The sequence below is a fragment of the Schistocerca piceifrons genome, chromosome 3 (assembly GCF_021461385.2).
Source record: "Schistocerca piceifrons isolate TAMUIC-IGC-003096 chromosome 3, iqSchPice1.1, whole genome shotgun sequence".
Lineage (NCBI taxonomy): Eukaryota > Metazoa > Arthropoda > Insecta > Orthoptera > Acrididae > Schistocerca > Schistocerca piceifrons.
This window is the reverse complement of record NC_060140.1, coordinates 460,799,921-460,808,314: the sequence shown is the minus strand read 5'-3', so window position 1 is coordinate 460,808,314 and position 8,394 is coordinate 460,799,921.

Genomic DNA, 8,394 nt, shown 5'->3' with positions numbered 1-8,394 from the left:
CAGAAGATGAGAATGATGTTTCTTGCAATATTAGCACACTAACTTAAGAAAGCCTCAGTAGGTGTTTTTCCTTACTAAGCTCTGAATGCATTATCTGCTTATAATCTGAACAACTTTCTGGGTCACAAGTCTTCTTACTGGTTTGCTGCGGTCTGTCTTGAATACTCACCATGTGCCAAACTTTTGATTTCAGAGTACCACTTGCCTCTAATGTCTTCCATTGTTTGTTCCATACGTTCCAATCTCTGTCTTCTCTTACAGTTTTCGGCCTGTTATTCGGATACCTTGCGTGTAATATCTCGCGTATGTATGACTGAGGCATTGGAGATTAATATCCATTATTAATAACTACTATTCTAGATTCGTCTGATTACAATTGAATGAAACTAATTTTTCGTGCCGTAAGCGTTTCACGTTTATTTTCTGAAAGGCATCTGACTTGAGATATATACATACTTGTATTTATACCATTTCCTTTTACGTATTGGCAATGAAAACTAAGATTATACACACTTCTGGCACTTTCTAGTTTTTCGTTGCGTAATAATAGTTCGAATTTCAACGTACAAACGTTATAGATGTTATTATTCCTGTGTACTTATTCCAGTTTTATAGCTATTCTTCTGCTTATTGCCATTCGCAGTTTCATTTGCACAACACTAGGAAATGATAACTAAGTTCAGAACGTTTTGTACGTTGAGGCCAACTGCTGAATGTTATTGCCGACCACTGAATGTGTGTTTCTCATATCCGTGATCCGTCTGTGTGTATCATTTGTTTGAAGTTAAAGATGTAGACAGAGGTAAAGTTGCAGTTTTCTCCAAAATAGCCCAATAAGAAGAACACTAGAAAGACACTGTAGGAGATAAAGACAAATAAAACATTAAAAACAAAAAACAAAAACCATTGATGTTCCACCCCTCTTGTACTGCAGCAAGACACGGATGAGAACACGCAAAAGTCCAAGGCGCAAGCAGCAGAAGTAAGATTTCTCCTGCCCAGTTAAATGTTAGACCAGAAGATACCATGTGAGAAAAGAGGATCTCAAAGAAGTTTATTTCGGGAGTCAGTCATCAGTCTTGTGACTCGTTTGATGCGGCACGCCACGATCTCCTCTCCTGCGCTAAACTCTTCATCTCAGAGTAGCACATGCACCCTTCGTCCTCAATTATTTACTGGACGTATTTCACTTTGTCTTTCCCTACATCTTTTACCCTCTACGGTTCCCTCTAGTACCACAAAGGTTAGTCCCCGATGCCTCAGTACATGGCCTAGCATTCTGTCGCTTCTTCTTGTGAGTATTTTCCATATCTGCCTTTCTTCCGCCGTTTCTGCGGAGAACCTCCCATTCCTTATAAGTCCACCTGATTTTCAACATTCTTCTGCAACCCCATATACGAGAGGCTTCGATTCACTCTCATACAATGCTGTGCTTTAAAAGTACTTTTTCAAAAATTTCTTCCTCACATTAAGACCTATGTTTGACACCAGTAGAGTTCTCTTGGCCAGTAATGTCCAGTAATGTCCTCTTTGCCTGAGCTAGTCTGTTTTTTATATCCTCCTTGTTTTATCCGTCATGGGTTTCTTTGGTCCCAAGCTGGCAGAATCCCTTGACCTCGTCCATTTCATGACCACCAATTTTGACGTTGCTTTTCTCGCAGTTCTCGTCTCTGAAACTTCTCATTACTTACGTGTTTTATCGATTTACTATCAATTCATATTCTGTACTCATCAGACTGTTGATTACATTCCAAATATCCTGTAATTCTGCTTCACAGGATAGAAATGTCACCAGCGAATGTTGTCACTGGTATCCATTCACTCTGAATTTCAATCCCAGTCTTGAAATTTTCTTTTATTTCGATCACTGGTTCATCGACAGATAGACTGAACAGTCTGGGCGAAAGAGTGCCTCTTTGTGTTACACCCTCTTTAATCCAAGCGCTTTGTTCTTTGTCTGCCTGTGTTCTCGTTCCACCATGGTTCTTGTACCTTTAGTGTATTACGACTCTTTCCGAAAGAACAGATACCATATCCATGTAAGTATATAGTTCTGGCAATACCGGCCATGACCTTCTTCTTTTGTGCGAATGCACACATATTCCCCGAACTGTTACGGGACCTGGTAAGAATGTCTTCCACGAGTAATGAGTGTGTTGGGGTGGGACACAACGAATATAGTGTGTGGCCATACAAGATGAGAATGTGGGTCTCACGGGAGGCGTGCACGGGGTAGTCGCTGCAGTCGCGCTATCCTCTGTGCCCTCGGTGGCTCAGATGGATAGAGCGTTTGCCATGTAAGCAAAGATCCTGGGTTCGAGTCCCGGTAGGGATACACATTTTCACCTGTCCCCATTGATATATATCAACGCCCGTCGGCAGCTGAAGGTATTAATATAATTCTAATTTCGTTCTAGTAAATCAGTCCCTCGCTTTCTGGATCCATGTGAAGTCTTAAGGATTCTGAGCCCAATTACTCTCCTAGTTCGTAACATGGCCACCAGCAAGACATCTAGGGTGCGTATCAGCTAAGAGAGTACGTAATGTGCTCCAACCCTCTCCTCTTCTGAGGGGGGGGGGATTTGTGGGATAGGTGGGGGGCTGGGGGGCTCATAGTCGATCTTTTACCGAAAGCAGAATCTTTGGTTGGCCTCCATACGAGAAAGACAGGCGGCGTACGGGGAGAGAGATGAGTTGGTTCGCGGAAAGCAAGTTACGTTGGATCGGTCGTGTGGAACCAGGAGTCTGGAGAGAGTGTTTGTGAAGGCCTGTGCTGTGGCATCCATCTCGGTGGTTGCAATGGAAAGGGAGGCTAGGCCGTCTAGTAAATTATATACTTATATCGATATGGTGTCTGCTCCTCTTCAGTTTTGCTCCGGGCCTGGCAGTGCATTGCTGTCTTCGTCATTCTTAAACTAGAGCCGTGGATTTGGCACATGTCTCCTTGTATGCTAGATTTTATTTTCTTTGGTCCTTCCTCTTGGTGTCTCGTGGCGAATTTAAAAGAAATGAAGTTTATTATTTCGGAAGCTGTGGTATAACATGTCCTTGTACTCTCAGTCCATGTTGCGCGAACGGCTTGTCCTGATTTTTCACTTTTTAGTGGTGCGAGAGACATGTAGCCTCTCAATTACGATTAGAGCCTTGTTGCCTAAGCGAAATTGTAATATTGATATGTATGATGTGCTATTGCTCTTGAGATTGTATGTGAGCGGCTTTAATTTAACCGTTAGAGCGCCTGCTTGCGTAAGAAATAAATGCATGTTTTAGTGTTGTCCATGGAACCTGCTAAGTCTATGGTGTGTCCTTCGTCACCATGCGGTTGTGGCAGTTTATGTCCAGAGCGTGTTATTTACCTGTGTGCTTCCTGGTGGGAAAGACACAAACTGTAAGAGTTTATCACCTCTCCCGCTTTCTAAATTTTACTGAATGCTAGTTAGTGGAGGACGCCCCTCAGGGACCTGAGTACTTTGTAGTTTTCCAATTATCGAACAACCGAAGTCCCTTAAACTGTCCATCAGAAGGATGGTAATACAAAAATCCCATTTAAGGAAGTTGACTTAATATTTACATTGTAATAGAATACCCTTTATATATATTCATACTTATTGTGCCGCCTAAGACGAAAATTGTTTAAACGGTCCTGTTACTTTATTTACGTTAGTTGGCAGGTGGTATTAAAGTGACTAATTTGCGAATTTGCCAATCTGAAATGTAAATATTAAGCACGAAGACTTGTCTGACGTTATTGTACCCTGGCTGCAGTTCAGTACCTTGTTTTCTTGAAGAGAAAATCCCCGGAATCCAGTCATGCAACTTGGGCCATTTCCTGGAAATCCTCAGGGCGCCAAGGACTGTGCAGTTACTTTTTACGTACTATCAAATTTCTCCTGTATATGAAACACTGTTTTTGCGTTTACTGTACTCAAAAATCTCTTCATACTGTCCACGATGTAGTCCACAGAGATGATGAACGAGTTAGCAAAACAGTTTATATTAAAACAAAGTTTGCTGAGCACTGATTCGTTAACTAAAACAAGGAAACGAGCGTATTAACTGCAAATTCATAAAAAATCATTACGTAGCATTTTGACAATCAACTTCCAGTTCCTTTGTTATTTGCGTAAAACTCATTCCTCACCTACGTAATTTGTTGGTTTCTGTGACTTCGGTATGACAGCGAAGAACCATCAGCCTACGGAAAAAACATTGATGCACAGATATCTACGTATTTATGTATTTATTGGTAAACTTAGAGCGCCAATTGCTTGTTATTACTTAGCAATCGTTTGAATGCACTTACTTCCTCATTACCTGCGATATTTTCACGTAATTGCAGAAAATTTTGAAAGTAGCGTCACAATAAGTGGTGTTTGAAATTGTGTTGCCTGCGTAAGTGGTGCTAACCAGTATGGTAAAATTGCCTTTTTGATACTTTTTGTCCCCCTTGGATTACACTGACGCTTCCTTACTAACAATGACAATATTCTGTGCTGAATTTAGTCAAGAACCCGTGTTGTTCGTCTAAGAGTCACATAATGAGATTTTTGTACGTTAAAAAAATTGTTTATAGTTGTCAAGAAATTAAAACGGTGCCTAAAGTTAGAAGTGGACAAGAATGATCTGATATTCTATATCGCTATATACTTGCATAGTGTTTTGTGTAATCGTTTCTCTCGAGTGAGGTAAGAGAAAATAGTTTATGCATTGTATGCCGATTGACAATGAACAGTATTTTGAGGGATGCATTGAAATATCAGGTAGACTGTAGGTTTATATTTGGTCTGTGACAGTGTAATTTAAGAGTAAGCACAAACCAGGTATATCCGAAACTGGTATCAGATTCAATGTAGTGAAGTATATATCTCATCCATCTGCTGCAGCAAGCCATTTCACTGTTGTGTCAATAAATATATACGAGTGGCAGGTTCTATGCAAATGGGTTCACTTTTCAACTTCATGTGGTGTGCTCGTTTTATGTTTTAAATCGTTTCTTATATTGCTTTGGTCTGATAAATACTGTTCTCTCTAAGACCTGTTTACTTTACTATAAGCTTAAAAATAACATTATTGTCTTTTTGCTTCCCCGAGAGGGCATATTCTGGCGCTGCCCATCCTCCACTGCACGCTAGCCTCGATTAAAAAACGATTTATTCCACGCCTCAGCCGCAATAACTGTGGCACCCCGCTGCGCCTGACCGTAATTTCATTACGGTCGGAAAGGGGCGAGGGGCAGAACCTCTCTCGTGATTTATCCGGTGCCGGCTTTCCAATCCGCCGAAATTCTAAATAAAAGCTTTTAGAAAATTGTAAAAATTAATACGTATGCGTTACATTTAGACACCTTTAAATTATTATTTCTGATTGTTTCTTTTTCTTTTGTAAAGGGAAAGTTATAAGAAAAATTCTATTCGATACATTACATGGGTTTCTTAAGACGTGTGGAATAATGACATTTTTGGGATCAGCTTAACGTGCTTTATTTTTTTTTTTTTTTTGGGACCCATGGAGTAACAGCAGTGACCAGTGTACCAAATGCTGATACAGTTTATACTGTACCTACATGTATCCAGAGTTTCTCCATATTCTGTGTTTAAATGTATATGGAAATTAATAAAGATTTCGTACAGGGATATGTGTGCTCTTATTGGTTAACCTACCGAGTGTGGGTTGCTTTCACTACTACCCAGCTGTGATACTGATACCTCACCCAGCCAGAGTACCTACAAAGTGTAATTATTCCAGGTGTCAACCGTAAAGTACTTCTTTAAATACACACTGCTAGCTATAAAAGCTCTGGAGGTTGCAGATACTCGAAATTATTGGTAAACAATATAAAAAAGTTGGCTGTTGCTTACCAGTAATTAGATACGAGTACGTGTGCATCAGGTCCTTTGCTGTCATGCAGTAGTCAAAGGAACCCACCAGTTTCGTCGTTGTGGAATTTTAGAAAAACAATGAACAAACTGTTGGACGTACGAATGCAAGGTCTCGCTGCGATATCCATTAATAAAATATTCTCGGGGGTTCAAGCCGCATCAAGTGCTTAACTGCCCAAGAGCTTTCTGCAGGGATTTCCTCTCTCGTTGTCAAGTGGTTCACTGTTGTGTGCATGCCGCCGCCATGCTTATACAGCCGCGATGGCCCCAGAGATGTCACTTGTGCCCAGTCCAGGATCATGCATACATGACAATGTTTTGGCGGCGGGACCGCCGCATTCTTTTAAAACCCAAGCTGCCAGTATCAAAGATGAAAATGACTATCGCTGAAAGCGATGGCCTCCGTGCTCTCCGCAACGATTCGCTCACTGTTGTCCTGCCAGCTTACAAGGGCAATGCCGCTGTCCTAATGGAAAGAACCGACTATGACGCGAAAATTTGACCGATGCTGAAGGAGATACACACCGAAAACAGCCTTGGGACCTAACATCCAGAGCAGTGAGGAAGACGTCGGAGCTGCTCAAACTGTCATCGCTGGAAGAGAACGTTATTAAAAACCTCCTCCATCAGGCACCCAGACCACTCATGTTCTACAATCTGCGAAAAATTCATAAGAGGGATACACCTTTAAGACCTATAATGAGCAACTTGGATCATCGACTTATAGGCTTGCTAAGTATTTGGCCAGCCTCCTCTCGATGCACGAGGGACATTGTACGCACCATGTAAAGAATACGGTGGACTTCAGTCATCGAATCAAATATGTACGCCTTGGTGAAAGGGATATTGTGGTTGGTTCTAATGTGGTTTCCCTGTTCACGTGTGTGACCATCACAGACTCTAGAGACCTGCTGTCCCGACTCTTTGGCGACACCATCGTAAATCTATTAAAACATACCTTGACTGATCTGGCCTTGTAACACTAACCAAAACGGCCTAGCTGCGCTGGTACTGCGAACGGCTGAAAGCAAGGGGAAACCACGGCCGTAATTTTTTCCCGAGGCCATGCAGCTTTACTGTATGGATAAATGATGATGGCTTCCTCTTGGGAAAAAATATTCCGGAGGTAAAATAGTCCCCCATTCGGATCTCCGGGCTGGGACTACTCAGGAGGACGTCGTTATCAGGAGAAAGAAAACTGGTGTTCTACGGATCGGAGAGTGGAATGTCAAATCCCTTAATCGGGTAGGTAGGTTAGAAAATTTAAAAAGGGAAGTGGATAGGTTAAAGTTGGATATAGTGGAAATTAGTGAAGTTCGGTGGCAGGAGAAACAAGACTGTTGGTCAGGTGAATACAGGGTTATAAATACAAAATCAAATATGGGTAATGCAGGAGTAGGTTTGATAATGAATAAAGCAATAGGATTGCGGGTAAGCTACTACGAACAGCACAGCGAACGCATTGTTGTGGCCAACACAGACACGAAGCCCACGCCTACGAAGGTAGTACAAGTCTATATGCTTACTAGCTCTGCAGATGACGAAGAAATTTAAGAAATGTATGATGAGATAAAAGAAATTATTCAGATAGTGAAGGGAGACGAAAATTTAATAGTCATGGGTGACTGGAATTCGATAGTATGAAAAGGAAGAGAAGGAAACGTAGTAGGTGAATATCGATTGGGGTTAAGAAATGAAAGAGGAAGCCGCCTGGTGGAATTTTGCACAGAGCATAACTTAATCATAGCTAACACTTGGTTCAAGAACCATAAAAGAAGGTTGTATACATGGAAGAAGCCTGGAGATACTGACAGGTTTCAGATAGATTATATAATGGTAAGATAGAGATTTAGGAACCGGTTTAAAATTGCAAGACATTTCCAGAGGCAGCTGTGGACTCAGACCACAATCTATTGGTTATGAACTGCAGATTAAAACTGAAGGAACTGCAAAAACGTGGGAATCTAAGGAGATGGGACCTGGATAGACTGACTAAACCAGAGGTTGTACAGAGTTTCAGAGAGAGCATAAGGGAACAATTGACAAGAATGGGGGGAAAGAAATACAGTAGAAGACGCATGGGTAGCTTTGAGGAATGAAATAGTGAAGGCAGCAGAGGATCAAGTACGTAAAAAGACGAGGGCTAATAGAAATCCTTGGGTGACAGAAGAAATATTGAATTTAATTGACGAAAGGAGAAAATATAAAAATGCAGTAAATGAAGCAGGCAAAAATGAATACAAACGTCTGAAAAATGAGATCGACAGGAAGTGCAAAATGGCTAAGCAGGGATGGCTAGAGGACAAATGTAAGGATGTAGAGGCTTATCTCACTAGGGGTAAGATAGATACTGCCTACAGGAAAATTAAAGAGACCTTTGGAGAAAAGAGAACCACTTGTATGACTATCAAGAGCTCAGATGGAAACTCAGTTCTAATCAAAGAAGGGAAAGCAGAGAGGTAGAAGGAGTATATAGAGGGTCTATACAAGGGCGATGTACTTGAGGGCAATGTTA